General features: G+C 39.3%; 1 long non-coding RNA gene across 2 annotated transcripts in view; it reads left to right on the top strand.

Annotated features, from left to right (window-relative positions):
* The first annotated feature begins 10,695 nt into the window (after positions 1–10,695).
* The window catches only part of LOC139828597 (uncharacterized), a 33,405-nt gene continuing 28,952 nt past the window's right edge, over positions 10,696–15,148 (top strand). For both annotated transcript variants that reach the window (XR_011740395.1, XR_011740394.1), the window contains exons 1-2: positions 10,696–10,831; positions 14,440–14,570. This is a non-coding gene — a long non-coding RNA (uncharacterized lncRNA). The remainder of the gene's footprint in view (positions 10,832–14,439; positions 14,571–15,148) is intronic.

The following is a 15,148-nucleotide window of genomic DNA, read 5'->3' as shown; positions in this document are numbered from 1 at the left end:
TGAGTGGTTGTGCTGGCAGATGTGAGAGTGTTGTGAGGTGATGCTGCTGCACGAGAGGGACCCGCGGCCGCCCAGGTGCTGTCTTTGGAAACTCTGCCTGGTGCCAACAGAACGGTCTCCTCAAAAGGGGCTTACACCAGTCAGTAACAGACACGAGGCTTTGTTTTGTTTTTATGTCAGAGGGGGCAGGTTGATCCTGTTGCTCTTGATATGAGCATTGGTGTGTATTTTTCCAGAGAGCCGTTAATATCTAAGAAGACAGTGCTTGCTTTAAAAAGAGAGACACATGCATCCAATCAGTATTTAAATTCGTAAGTTACCCATTTCATTTTATCTAAAGATTTTTTTTTTTTTTTTAAAGTGCCCTGGATAGAACAGTATTTTATGGGCATTGTGCTTTGTATTGTTTCAGATAATTTGGATGCTCTAGCAATTACTGAAATAATAGGTGTGTAGGTACTGGAAGCTACTGTTAAGTTTTAAAAGGCCATAGTGAATACATTTAATCCTATAGAAGTATTGCACAGTGATACCTCTGAAGAATTTTTATTCATAAAATACGCATTTTAAAAAACTGAAGGAATTGATGATGGTCATTGTGGAAGGGAATGGTGGGGGGAGGATGGTGCTGATCTGGTGGGTTTCCATTCACGTTAAAGGTAGTGTATGGCCAGACAAACTGCTTGCTAATGACGCTAATGTGCATTGTTTTTATGTTAATCATTATCTTTTTCCTAGTGAAATTAAACATGCCTGTTTAGAAAATGTTTTGAAAAGGCTTTTGAAGCAAAATGCATTCATAACCAAACCTGAAACTCTGGATTCTTTTGTTGCAGAGATTTTTATTCTTCTAAATTGCAAACTTTAATAAATAGACTATTATGAACCAAACACTTTTAAATTAAAGCGTGAATACCTCAAAAATATGGTACTATCCTATCTTATCCTTTTATGAATTCTTTTCTGCCTGCCACAGAATACATTGTCATTTCTTTAAGTTTGAAAATGAGCAAATGGGATCAGTCCTATATCAGCTTGTAAAACTCAGATGCTCAAGAGTTTATTTTCCTTTGAATTTTTTTCAAGTGGAAGCTTCTGGTTATTGAGTTATTTTCTGGCTTCATTACTGGGGCAGCTTCAGTTTTCAAAAACTATACTGAATGCGTTTATTCGTGCTATTGGTTGAAAATGAAAGGGATTGGAAAAACCATTTGAGGCAATTTCCAGGAGCAAAAGCAACACTTTACACTTGGGTTTTTGCAAGGATTGCTGTGTTCAAGCTCAATTTGATGCTGAGTTGACATGTATGTTGTGGAACTCTATGTAAATTTTCATCCTTCTAGTCTTTGATACTAACCTCTTTAATTAGTATATAAAATATTATATGTCTTTTGTCTGTTTGTTTCCCAGCAAAAGTACACATTCAGAAAGCAAGAAGGAAATTCAGGCCCTGTTTATAAGCATTTTCTAGTGCTGTTGCTGTACTTTTGGCATATTTAAGAACTGAGGTTCTGTGTCCATCTTGCTCCCAACTGACTTTTGGCTGGAGCTATTATCCGTGACCTCTATTACACTCAAGGGCTGTGTAATGAGTACTATGTGCTTAAATGGGTCCTGACAACTTAGTGTTTGCCATATTTCAGCTACATAAAGCAACTCTGCAGCGACAGATTAATGCAGCAGTATGAGCAGCCTTCACGTTTGCTCTTGAAGTGAGTAGCTGAAACTAGTACTTGGTAGCAGCTTAAGTACAATGTGTTGACTGTTAATTGAATCAATCTGGATAGATGTTTGAGTGCTTCATTCTGCAGCTTAATCCACAAAAGACAGCTTAGTTTAAAGAAGCAATACTAAAAGTAATGAAGCTAGGGCGAATCTTTTACCCATCTCTTGTGTGACCTCCAACCAATGTTTGGGTGCAGCCGATGTTTGTTTTTTTGTTATTTCCTTGTTTTGTTTTCAGCTTGCAAGCCTGAGGCTAGTTCACTGGTGTAAAGTGACAGTATTCACCCTTGTCCAGTTCACCTTGTGTTTACCTGCCTATTAGTAATTTCATTAAGCTGTGACTTTGAAGATACCATAAATAAGTTGTCTGTGAACTTATCGGATGTCTGTGTGAAATTCTTCAGGCTGTAGGATAGGGAATGGAAAAGAGTAGAAGGAAATACAGGACTTTCAGTTTGTGGAAGAGCTCTTTCTTTTTTTTGTGTTTGTACCGCTAAGGTGATACTACTCTCAGAAGTGAAATGAGGAATCTGAGATGGGAAGGACCATGATCTGTCATACTGGCTTCTTTCCAAATATATATTTTGAAAGAACATTTATATATAAGAGCAAAAGGTGGACGCTAATCAATGACTACTTGATGAAACAGGTGTTATTCTAACTTCTGTATAAAAATTCTTTCAGGGTGGAGTTTTGTATTCTACATTTGGACTGTCAGCAATGAGGTAATCAAATGTTAGTGTATGCCTGCAATGGGCAGGCTCAGATGCCACAGAAACATCTGTACTGTGAGACAGAGCGAAGCTGGGTGCAGGAGGGAGGGGGAACTCAAACACCTTGCCCCTCACAAAGCTCACTGGTGAGATGTTTTCTGTAAAAGGTTCCGTGCTGTTCTCAACTCCTGATCTGAATTGGTAGATGGTTTGAAAATGGATACTTTGCATTACCCAAGGGTCATGGAAAAGCGACTGCTGGGAAATTCCCTGAACGCTGCACAACCTACAGAAAGGCTCTGTTGGGTGGGTATCCCTCTGGCTGCAAGGATCCTTCTACATGTAGAAACTGAAGCACTGGTTATTCAGAGGAAATAGACCTGACTGGAGAAATCGCCTACCATATTTTTATAGGGTAGATTGTTGCAAGGAAAAATCATTAAAGCAACAAGGCTGCCACAGAGTTGATAAAAAATTTAAAATACCGGATAACGTCTTTGATATTTTTTTCCAATACTTTTTGAAAAGTTCTGCCTTACAGCTCTGTTCCTGTCTGACTATCCAAAGGCTTGTGGCATTACAGTATATTGTCGGCATCAGTCACAATCTCTGCCTTTCTTTTATGGTTCTATTTTTAGATTTCACAATCAGTGTGGCACAATTTGGCTGTTTGATGTCATGGTTGAACCCTCCAGGTATGGAAGTGGAGCCGAATGTCCCTCCTGCAGCGCAGGGCTGGGGAGGCGGGACCTGAGGGGCCCTCCTGCTCAGCTGGGAAGGGACACCTCCTGTGTCCCGCTCTCCTGTTTGGAGGGGGTTTCTTTTAATAACTGATTATTAATTAGACTGAATACAATGTCAGTTATGCCATGAATTATTTATTGTCAGTAAAGTACAATGGAGTTGAAATGTGAGGAATATTCTCCTCAGTTTGTTGTGGACAGTGGTACTGCCCTGTTAGGTTTCTTTACCATAACGGTAGTGCTCTGTTTTTCTACTTTTTTGAACATTAACTGAAAGAAGAAATTATAATTATAACCATGTATCAATCTACTTGTTTCATCTTCAGCTGGTAAATGTAGAACAGCATTTTATTTTTTTTAAACCGCTGTTTGGAAAGTGATTAAGGCAGGAGTTTGAGAACAGCAACAAAATTTCTCGCATATCCTGATTCTCAGTCAGCTGAGGTGGGTGCAAGGCAAACTTGCCATTTTTCTTTTTTTCTTAGACCATGTCTTCTGAAATCAACAAGAAGTCATTGGCTTTTGTTTTTAAAGGGTTGGTGGAAGTAAGATGAGTGTCCAGTTGCTGTGGTCACGGTCTCAACCCAAAATGCGGATTGAGCCCATGAAGGGCCAGAAAGTGTTTATTTGTCCTTTAAATACACCCATGACTAACTTCAGAGGAAAAAAGGTTGTCCTTTTAACAACTTCTAGATACTCCTGTGGTTTCAGTAACTAGAATTAAATCTGTTTTCTCCAGAGCAGCCTGAAGGCCTCGTGCACTGACTGCAGGCCTTTGCCTCCACAGAGGAAGGTGTTGCTGTGCTGCCTAGCCAGCTGTTTTACCACAATATCTGGCTTTCCTCAGCTACCTGTCAGAGTCATCTTGCTTGTACTGTCAGTGTGCCTTTGTCACTGGCCTATGTGACGTTAATTTCAGCTTCTTCACAGTGCATCTGTGACTGCCGTAATGCAGCCCGCTGCTGGGGTTCTTGCCAGCGTCCCTTAGTCATGCAGTCCATCTCCTTCAACCACGTGGCCAGTGCCATCTCAGCGGGATCCCACAGGAAAAGGTAATCTGAACTTCTCTTTCCTAAATTTGCTAGGAAACAATTTGCCTGGGCTTCTTCCTTGTCAGGCTTTCGCTGTGTGAAGTGGCTTGGCAGTCTGTTGGCTCATCACCAGTCTCCCAGTCATGTGGCTGATCCTGAAGGCTGTCATCTGAGGTGAAAGATAAGGAGAAGGGTCTGAACATGACACATGTATGTGAAAGATCAAGAGACTTCTGCCTGCTGTGTTATTTTTAAAATCTGAGCTACCAATGAGACCTGAGTGAGCTGTTTGTTCTTACCTGTTCCAAAACATTGTATGAATGTGGACAAATGTTTTAATATTATTGCCTTGGTTTTGTGTATGCAAAATGAAAATGATTAGTACCTTCTGCACCAAGTTGTATGGAGGAGTACGTAAAGAATAAGAAGTACTCGACTCCTGGAGAACTGGGCAACATAAAAATGCTTGTAAAGAAACTACATAAACTTTGTTATTGCAGAAGAGTAGTGCTATCCAGCCCTTCTTATCTCTCTGGATTTCAGTGTCCACTTCAATGCTTCCTCTATTCTTCTTAATATCATCATACTCACTCAGAAAACTTGGTTGCTGGAAGGTTTCATTCTGTGTTTAGTCCAGCAGTCACTTCCTCTCTTGAGTTTCATTATAACTGTTGCACAGTCAAGGTGTTCTCACGAGAAGATAAGTGTTTTAAGCCAGGTCTTCGGTTCTCAAAACCCCTTTTTTGTAATCTATTAATGGAAGCCACATTTGACCCTGACTCAGGAAACCACTGCTATTCAGGAAGACCAGTGCAATACCTGCTGAAAATTCATTAAAGTGGTCTTTACTACACAAAGCCTATAAACTAAATACAGAAGCTTAAAGCAATTATGTCCTTAAATTAAGAATGCCTCTATACAAATATATAAGTGCTTTGAGATGTCTGTTTTTTTTTCCAGTAGTTTCATGGTGAGAGGTAGTTTCCTTGAAGATATGATGCTCTTCTCCACTAATGTCTTGACTTTGTGCCCTGTCCAAACAGAAGCCTCTTGGTCACAGTGAGCAAGTCCTCTTTCTCCTCTTAATACCTCTTCCCATGGACATCTCAGGACGGAGCTTGTTATTGCCAAGCTCCTTGTCTCTTCACCTTACTGGTGAGCTACTCGTGCGTTCCTGAAACTATTTTTTTCTTTCTGTGAAGCACTTCTAGCACCTGAATGTTCTTTGGCTGCTGTATGCTGACTTTGGGAACAGCATTGGCTTAATGAAACCTTGCCCTCTGCACAGCTGCTGCTACTACACTACCACAACATGCCCGGAAAACTTTTAGGAGACGTACTGTGAGCAGTGTCACTGGATTGACTTGGACTTAAATGACCCAAGAAAAGGAGAAAGTGTGAAATCCTTAACTTGAATTGCCACTGAAGGCAGTGGATTCTGAAACTGCAACCTCTCCAATTTTAGTGTGAGTAGAGGGACATAAGTTTTTTGAGAAAATAAGACTGTTTTTCCACGTTATAGAATTATTTTGGTTTTAAAAGGCTCTATCTGGGTGGTTTTTGCCTGGTTCAGTAATTTTGTTCCTGATTAGGTATGTGGAATGATTTCCTTTGAAATAAGACTTCCAAAATATAAAATGAACTCACTTTTTTTTTTTAATCATTTAATAAATACAATTTAGAACATGATTACTCAGGTAACAACACTACTCAAAAGACGGACCCTTCTAGTGTGAGACATAGCAACCTATTAAACTTATTCTGGCTTTAGAAGAAAAGAAGCATGAAACTAGAAGACTAATGGCTCGTGGAACATGCTACTTTGTTTTTGATGGGATCTAAAGAGAGTCTCTGTCACACAGTGTGTGTGTTACACACCTTGCTAGCTGGCAATGCAGTGAAATTGTTTTCTAATGAAACGTCCATCACTGTAAAATAATTGCGTATCCTTGCAAAGCAAATAACATTGTCATAACAGTGATGTGGGTTTTTCAGTCTGTTTTCTTAACAGGATATTTGTCATGCATATAATAGTAATATAAGTTGATGTTGAATAGACTATCTTTTAAGGACAGCTGTGATCAACAGCTCTTAAGAATTTAATGGTTTTTTGGGGTGTTTTTTGTTTGTTTGCTTGTTTGGTGTTTTTTTTGTTTGGGTTTTTTTTTTTTGTGTCGGTTGGTGGTTTTTGCTGCTCATTACATTTGTGTACATGCAGAGCAGAAACCACTTTGAGAAGCTTGTCAGTGAGGAATCAATGATCGATCACATCATTATAGACATTCAAATAGGTGCTCTCTAATAAATTCCTATTTGATCTTTGTGTAGACACTTCGAGTGTCACTTTCCAGCAATCAGCAGCTTTTCTAGCTCCATTGTTCACCAGAAGTTATTTTGGGAAAACACAGGAAGTACATGCTTAGTTTGAAAACAGTTAAGGCCAATTCTCAAAAAGAGGAGTTAAGCCATGAATGACTTGCAATTCACATAGTAACTGTCATTATGTTATAATACTTCCCTAAAAAGTATTTCAATAGCTGTAATGAGAAGGAAACAAGAAATGAAACTCAAAGGAAATAAATTACAAGCCCAAAGTGCTCAAATTCTCCCTTTGTCATCTTTGCATATTTTGTTGTTTTCAGTATTTGTGCATATTCTTTTTCAAAGCAAACTTTACCCAGCAGACAAGAGTCAGATTTCTCATGCCTATAATTTGCATTCCTTGGTTTCTTCACTATTGTTTTTTAAGGCTGACAAAGATAAATTTTGTTCGACTTTCTTTGATTTAACAGCCTTAGTGTTCTAGTCTAATTCTATCTTCAGTGTAGCTGTTCGGTGCTATCACAGTACTGCAGTCTCTCTAAGTGTAACGCTGTATGCATTTTCATTTGTTATGAAGGAAAATAATTTGAAAACAAAACAGTGAGAACTCTTCAGGCCATGCCTTCAGAAACAAGTTTTGCCTCCTGTTCCCCTTCACAGAAAATGAAAGGTCAGCAGAGTTAAAACAGGAGTGCTCATTTTGCTGCAGTAAAGTACAACACTTCCATATGATCATAATTTTAAATTATTTCTCCAACTTTGTCACTGCCAAAATTAATCAGGGTAATGTATGGCAGAGTGAACTGAAATACACAGACACAATAAGGTATCTTGACTTCCTAAGACAGGAAAAAGAACATGTTCATTTCTGAGAGGGAGCTGAATTAACAGAAGATAATTCTTTGCTATGTGAAGCGCTCCGTAAGATATTAGAGTGTTAGTTTGTGCTGTGTTTCGTTTAAACAGTGAGGCTTAAAATGAGGCTTCTTAAAGGGAGTCCAGTGACATAAGGATTCTTTGGTAGGTGACGAGGGGAAAAAAGTCATGGTTCCTTGCCAGCTTTTTTTGTATGATAATGGGAACCGTACATGGGTTGGTGTGGGAGTATGCTGCACACACACTTCCATAAACCAACATCATGAGGCACACAGCAAATAAAGACATTCCAGATTATAATTATTGTTTTCTGTCTATGCCCTGGTTTAGAACCAGTTTAGAGAGCAGACAATGGAAGCAACCCTTCCTCATGCCAGCAAAATTTGAAGGAGGTGAAAGCCAGGCTTTAGGCTCAAGCTGAGACATGTCTATGCAGGGAAACAGTGGGTTAAAAACCATAGCCAACAAAGACTGGAAAAAGCCTGACAAAATGCACAGTTGTGATCTTTGGCCGTAGAAAAGGTATGATCAGAGTGGAGCATGGATGCTGAACTTAAACCCCACTCACACCACATGGATGATCCTCCCCTGATGGCCTTATCTGATATTCTCTCAGCTGAAGTGACCTCAGGAGCTAGGTGCACCACGCCATGGGAGGGCTCAGCTGGTGGTCACTGCTGTCTGTCACTGATCAGTGGCCCTCCCCGTGGGTCACGGATGTCGCAAGGGTGCTGTGACAGGTCTGCTGCCCTGGCAGTGGCTGCACCCAACCCGGCTCTTGTATGGCACCACCTGAGTGCAATTAATCACTCCTCCCTGATGCATGGAGTTTAGGATGGGTGTTCAGGTATACAGTGGTAACATATCTGACTAAAACAAATGGGAATTTTGGCTGCAAGCTCCTGAATGCCTGCTTTGGTTCTAGTAGCAGGCAGAACATATCATGACTAAGTAAATTCCTACAGCCCTCACACTCAAAGTGGTCCTCTTTCGGTTTTATAATTTATGAATATGTTGCTGGGAATAAACATAGGGCTTGTGTGCTCCAGGCAGCGTTTAAATCTCTATTTTGCTCTTGTTTCACTGTATAACAAAATCCCTGTCACAGATGGTAGCCAGGCCAGAGACAAAGCTTATAAGGAATTGATGTTAATATTTTTTTAACATGTACAGTTAGATTTTTGTAAACATTTCTTTGTTTGTACCTTCTTGTGTATAGAGTATACCCATGTCCTCTGCACCTGTGTGGAACGTCTGCCACAGCTCCTAGAGTGACGTGACCTGGATTTTAAAATAAAAACTGAAGCCAAGAGGTTTTCAGCTGTAGCCTTACATTTTCACTCAACTGAACTTTCCCAAAGGTACATTGGTCTTGATCAGGGTCTGGAATGGGTGAACTGAGAAGGGAATTCTTGCAACTCAACCCTGACTTTCCGATCCAGCTAACGTAATTATAGTTTAGCTACTGGTCTGTAGGACTGCTCTGGATAGCATCAAAGCATTCTTGTAAAACATTTTGAACTACTCCCAGTGACCACTTCTGTGGTCGGTATATAGTAACTTCTGAGCACATAGTCAACTGCGCCTTGTCCAGAGAGTTATGCAGTTTCTATATACAGACACCAGCACAGATCTGTGTGAATTAGCCATCCACCAAAAAGCTCTGTTGTAAAGACGGGATAATTTGGCTGCCCAGGCATCCTGGCATCCATTGCATAACTGTGCTTCAAATGCTGTCTGGAGCCCGTGGCAGCTTTCCAGGCGGGATCCATCCTATCTGCTGGTGCATCCAAAACGGGCTGTATTGAAAGCTTTGGTAAATCCATGCCTACAGAAATGCAATTTGACTTTAAACAATTTTATTGTTTAAGAGGAAAATGTAGATAAAAGCTTTAAGAGTACAGAAAGAAAAAAAATATTTTGTTGGAAACTAATTAATGAGTTAAGATGCGTTTTTTCAGTCATTTGGTGAAGTGCAGCTTGTTGAAAGAAAGTGACTTGCTGGAAGGAAACAATGTTGTTTCTCTATGCAGAGGTTAATGTAAATTATTTGTATTTATTTTCTTCTTTCTTAAAGAACCTAAAAAACCCTAAGGTTATTCAAAAGAAAATAAAAAGAAGGAAAAAGTGAACTAGGTGGAACTGTAGAAGATAAGGAAAGAGGAAATGGGAGAAGCATCAGAACGTGACTGGCTCTAATGAAGTGTGTGTGTGTGTATGAATGTATGTGTGTAAAACCAACAAATGCTCCAACAGCCCTGACCATGAGCTCACCAAAAGTCACAAAGTGTCCTCGAAAACTCAGCTATGTTTTTATCCCACAACAGTTTTAACTGCTAGTAGGCATTTACTAATTAGTGGATTACATGAAGTGATGTTTTTTTATGGGGCTCAAGTTATGGTTTGCTTTATGTTGTAGTTGTGGTGCACATGTTCTATGGGATGTGTTTAAAGATCAATATCTGTTGAAGGAAATACTGTGTTTCAGAGTATGTTGAATATTCACCCAGGATTCAGTTTCAGTAATAGTCCTGTTTCTGTGAGGTGGGATACAGTTCAGCAGTTTCTTTGAACCAAGGTAAGTTTAGAGTTATTTCCCTGCAGGTGATCGCCATCTTGGATCTCTGTCAGTGTTAAAGAGGTCAGTATATGAGTCTTGCTTCTATAGCAGGTTGCTTAGTAAATTAGATAGTCCTCTTCTATTGCTCTTTGATTTGAGGGATATCTATTCTAGAAAAGACAAAAACAGATAAATCTGGCTACCCATTTAGATGATATCTGAAGAATGTCTATAAAATTAAGAGGCCAAATATTTACATTTAACTGTAGTCATTGCATATTAATTCGTCTTCCTACTTATACTATGTGCGATGAAAGAAATTAGATAATGAAATTTCCTGTAGTTGTATGTAAGATTATCGTAGCTGTCAGTCAGCCTATTCTGATAATACCATGAATCTGAGCATTAATTTTCAAATGCTCTCCTTTTCCTCATTTTCTATCAGCTTGCTGCTGCTATTCTTAACTCCTGAGCAGTCAGCATTTGAGTTGGAGGAAGATGAAAAGCAGGTATTTCATGTCTGCATTTCTTATTGAGGACAGCTTAAAAGCTGGAGCGGTGCATCTGAACATTTGTGGGAAAAACTATATGGATACAAATCAGAACTAAACACTACAAATTTTCTATTTGTTGTTTTTTAAAGTTGTGAGATTTTTATAAAGTAATTAGGAATTACTTTAATGTGACAGACATAGAAAGTATCTTTATTTTTTATTTCCAGCCTTTAGAATCATCCTGATTTCCACAAGTGCAAGGCAATGACAGATGCTGTCTTCTACATTGTGCTCTGAGGTTATGGTGCATTTCTGAGGACCAAGCCATTTGCTGCTACTTCTGTGCTTCTGAAACCAACTTCTTCAGGTATTCAGGACTATAAAAAGTGATTTATATCATTCCTGGATATTGTGAATTACTCGCAAAAAATTTGTATTTTCAGGAAAAGTATTGCAATTCCTACAGCAGCATTAAAGAGCAACAGACCTAAAACAAACAAACAACAAATCAAGTTCGTGTGAACTACCATGCATCATTTGGGGATTTCAATCTGTCTTCTCTTGATTATATTACAATTTGCAGTGCTTTTTCTGTTTTGTTCTGTTGAAAGGAGATAGTGCTGATAAAGAAACAACTCTCTCCTCCTGCTGAGTGTGAGCTCCTGCCTTTAAGTTAATAGTCCACATTCTTAAAAGTGTGTGTCTGTGCACATATTTGTGCATGCACATAAATAGCAATTTTTAAAAAGAGGAGAGAGGGATGCTGTGAGAACCGCCTCAATAACTTTATGAACTTAAGTGCTGACTGCTATTAAGAGTTATGACCCTTCTGTTCTATGGTGAGCATTGCTGTAGGGTCATATTACTCTTCTTTGTGCTGTATATATTTCCTTGCTTTTTTGCAATAAAAAGAACACCTGCTTTTATTGTAAGCATTTCCAATTTGTAACAGATCAGCATCCTAGTGTTGTTTCTTTGTCAAGGTGAGGCCATCAAGACCTGTCCTTTATGGGACTTGCCAGGTGATTTACTGGCTACAACTTTCCCTTCATATCACCCTTGAAGTTTCATCAAAATAATTTGGAATGTACTGGGATCAAATAAATATCATAGGCTAAAGTGTCTGCCAGAATAACCACACTAAAACATGCCAAGCCAAACAGTGGTGTTAGAAATATGACTTGACCATAATGCCTATCTCTGAACTGGGGTGGGAATGGTTTCATGGGAAAATGTTAGCTCAAAAATATATGGTCCCATAGACCCTTCATTTGGGGATGAGACAGAATACCTAATTTAAATAAGTTTAAATTCCAGCCAGTACTGTGGTTTGTGGCTGATGTATATTACCTGTTATCTTTTTAGATTCTATCTTAATTTTTAGGTGTCATCTCAAGATCATTCCCTTTTTTCTTTCTTTTTTTTTTTTTTGAAACTTGTTTCCCCCATTGCTGTTGTTGAGGACTTGTCACAGAAAGCAAACTAGATTTCCATCAAAATTTCTTCTTCCATTTTGCCATTGAATTTTGCAACTGTAGGATGCCTCATAGAACATACAGCTGATTCTTCACCTTGCAGTGTTTGGGTAGCTTAGCTTGAAGCGTTATTGCAGCATTTGAAGTTAGGAAAAAAATATAGGTTATGTGATGAGATGATTGGAAAGGAAGGGGGCAGAGATGGACTGAATATTGAGCTTATCAGCTTTGCATTCAGTACTGGAATCAGACTCCCAAATTTGGTAGCATCATCTAAGAACAGCTCATATCTTTTAAGTGGCTTAAAGGCTCAGGCTCTAAGAGGCAGATTTTACACTTCTCGTAATCTACCTGAAGTTTATTAATAGAGTTAATGTCAGTCATGTGTGGGAATGACAGAGCGGGGTAGATTCCTCAGCATCCAAAACCTGCCAGGCCCCACAGAGGAAAGCCATCACAAGTTGATAAAGCCAGCCGCAAATTTAGGTGAGGAGTCTCCTCCCCTTATTTCTGTGAATGAAACACTGATGAAGCGAGCGCAGTATGGAGGGCGGTGGCAGCGGGAAAGCCATGGAAACGATTTGTCACCCAGGGACTGGACTGCACAGTGCAGGTACAAGGCACCAGATCAACAGGACAAAAGGGGATTAAGTCATCAGAGTAAGTTCCTTTTCCTGATAAACTCCATGGAAACTTTACTGCTGTTTCCCCTTGTTCTTCAGCAAGGAGAGCTATGATTAAGCAGCAATGCTGAGATTGTTTCTCCCCTGTATGGAGTTTGTTCCAGTAGGTTCTGAAGAAGGAGAGGGAATGACGAAGCATTAGACTGCCATGCTTTCAGCTGGCCTTTCCCTTTCGCTGAAGCTTTTCTAGCAAGGATCATCCAAATATAAGCCATCTCGCCTCATGAATGTGTCTAGTGTTTCATTTTGCCCTTGGTTCAAATTCTCAAGTGGTTTGTGGTGGGTTTTTTTCCAAGCATCGTTGCAGCTCATGTTTTGTTTGTCCCATAGTTTCCATCACACTTTGACAAATTTTGACCATCCTTTCACCAGCTTTATTGTCACTTGTCTCTGTGTTACTGTTTCTCAGCTTGTCATTTAATAACTGAAATACTAGAACATATAAGAACATGGGAAATGACATATATCACCCAGTTGTCATGTCTGGAATTGTAGCAGCTCTGTTGCACATGATACAGTTGTAAATCAAAATTTTCCATTGGCCTGGAGCTTAGAAGGGTATTCTCAGTACAGTATTTGCTTAGTCAGTTTTGCTGCTCTTGATATATTTATATATATTTTTATATATATTCCTATTTCTTATTTCATTTTGTTATTCCTAGTAAAAAATCCATTTCTCTGGCATGCCCTTGCTTTTATGGGATGTGACATTTGCAACCATTCTTAAGATTGGGTGAAAGACTTTGATTGTAAACTGATTGGTAAAAAGTATACAAAATCCTGCATGTTTTATCTATGCAGGAAGCTATGAAAGTTGACTTTGCTTAATATAAAAGGAGAAAGGAAAATATTATGTCTTTTAAAAATAGCCGTATCTGAAAGAACCCAGGATAGGAAGGTTTTATGAGACCTGTCTTTATAAATTCTGGTTTGATATATTTGTCTCTTTAAAATTTAATTACAATCAAGAGAAAAATTAAAGGTTATATAGTTTTGATAATGTAATAGAGAGTTATTTTTAGTAACTAAAAAAGCTTGTTAAAAGCACCTGCTTTCCACCAGGACTAGCACACTGAAGCTAATATGGGATTTGAACCCAACCCATTTTTGAGTTGTGACAGGCCCAAACTTTCGAGATCTCAAATGCTTTCTGGTTTGCTCCAGAGTTTACAGGTAAGTTCTGCCTTGGCATACAGTCTTGAAATTTCAGACATGTTGGTGTTACTTTACCGAAGCTATGTCAAAATCAGCTTTGGAAGGGAAGGACTGATTCAGCCTTCACTATGGAGAGGCTATTGTCTGTTCAGAATAAAGTAACAGATATTTCAGAAGGGCTTTGAAGTTGTGCCAGCCTTCTCACAGAGCTGTGAAATCTGATACCTCCGCTTTTAAACTGTTTGACAAAGTACAAACTGTAGTACTTGTGGAATTCATTCACTGACTTCCAAACTTGAGTCTGGCCTGGCAATGGGAAGAAAGAGTTTAAGAAAAAGGGGAAAAAAAATACTTCAGTAGTATGTGGCAGTTAACTGTCAACTTTGGCATCTTTTCAGATTTGCAGCTTCATGCTTTCTAGAGATTCACTGTGACTTTTCCCTAAGGATTGAAGACTTTATTTTCTTTTCCACTGAAGCTCTTTGAATTGAATGACTGTAGGAGCTAAGTGAAGCACAGAACTACCGGCAAGATGCCTGCAATGCTCTTAGTTAATTTAAGGTTGCAGAACGTTTATTGTACCTTCTTTCTATGTAACATCTCTTACTATGCTTTGTTGTGTTTCATTTGAGTTTGCCTGAAAGCTTTTGTCTCATTAACAGGTGAAGATTTTCTGTGGGCTCAGAGCATTCCTGTGCACCCTCTGTGACAGAGGATCTTGTGTAAAAGCAGAGAAGGAGCAACTTCAGAGAGACAAACTTTTCCTCCTTTTCATTCTCATGAGTGCTCAAATGTGAGTAGGCAGCGAGGTCTCCGTTGCTGCTGTGCAACCTGTTGCTTTTGTTTTATTTCAACAGAGTTGAAGAAAAATACCCACTCTTGTCTCATCATAGTGCTCTCTTGGCTTGTCTTGACTATGGAGTATGTTTGAGTCGTAACTTCAGTTTTGTCCCAGCTCAAGTCTTGTCCAAATGCAGAAGCCTCTAAGATGAGGATGGTGGTTGTTTTTACTTGAACTGACTGGCTTGTCTGGTCACATAGGCTACAGCTTGATTTAACGTGGTTTGTCAGCTGCTAACACAGTTATTCTGCTCTGTAATCCAATCCCTCTGTGCAATGCAAGGGTCATTTTGCAGTGTGGCTGCTCTCTGCTAATGATCCCAAAGAGAGGGCAAGCAGTGAGAGATGAGCATGGCTTACTCCATTGGGGGGAAAAAAATGGAAAAGGGGCATTTGTACTTGCTGAGAACTGATACGACAGTTTTCAGGGACATGTAGGGAAAAGTCAGAAAGCTCAGGCTAAAATTGAATTGCAACTGTCAAGGAAGGAAGAATAGCAAGGAAATACTTGAGTAATCAAGGTGGAGGAAG

The sequence above is a fragment of the Patagioenas fasciata genome, chromosome 9 (assembly GCF_037038585.1).
Source record: "Patagioenas fasciata isolate bPatFas1 chromosome 9, bPatFas1.hap1, whole genome shotgun sequence".
In the NCBI taxonomy this organism is placed as follows: domain Eukaryota; kingdom Metazoa; phylum Chordata; class Aves; order Columbiformes; family Columbidae; genus Patagioenas; species Patagioenas fasciata.
This window is presented reverse-complemented; position numbering and strand designations above follow the sequence as displayed.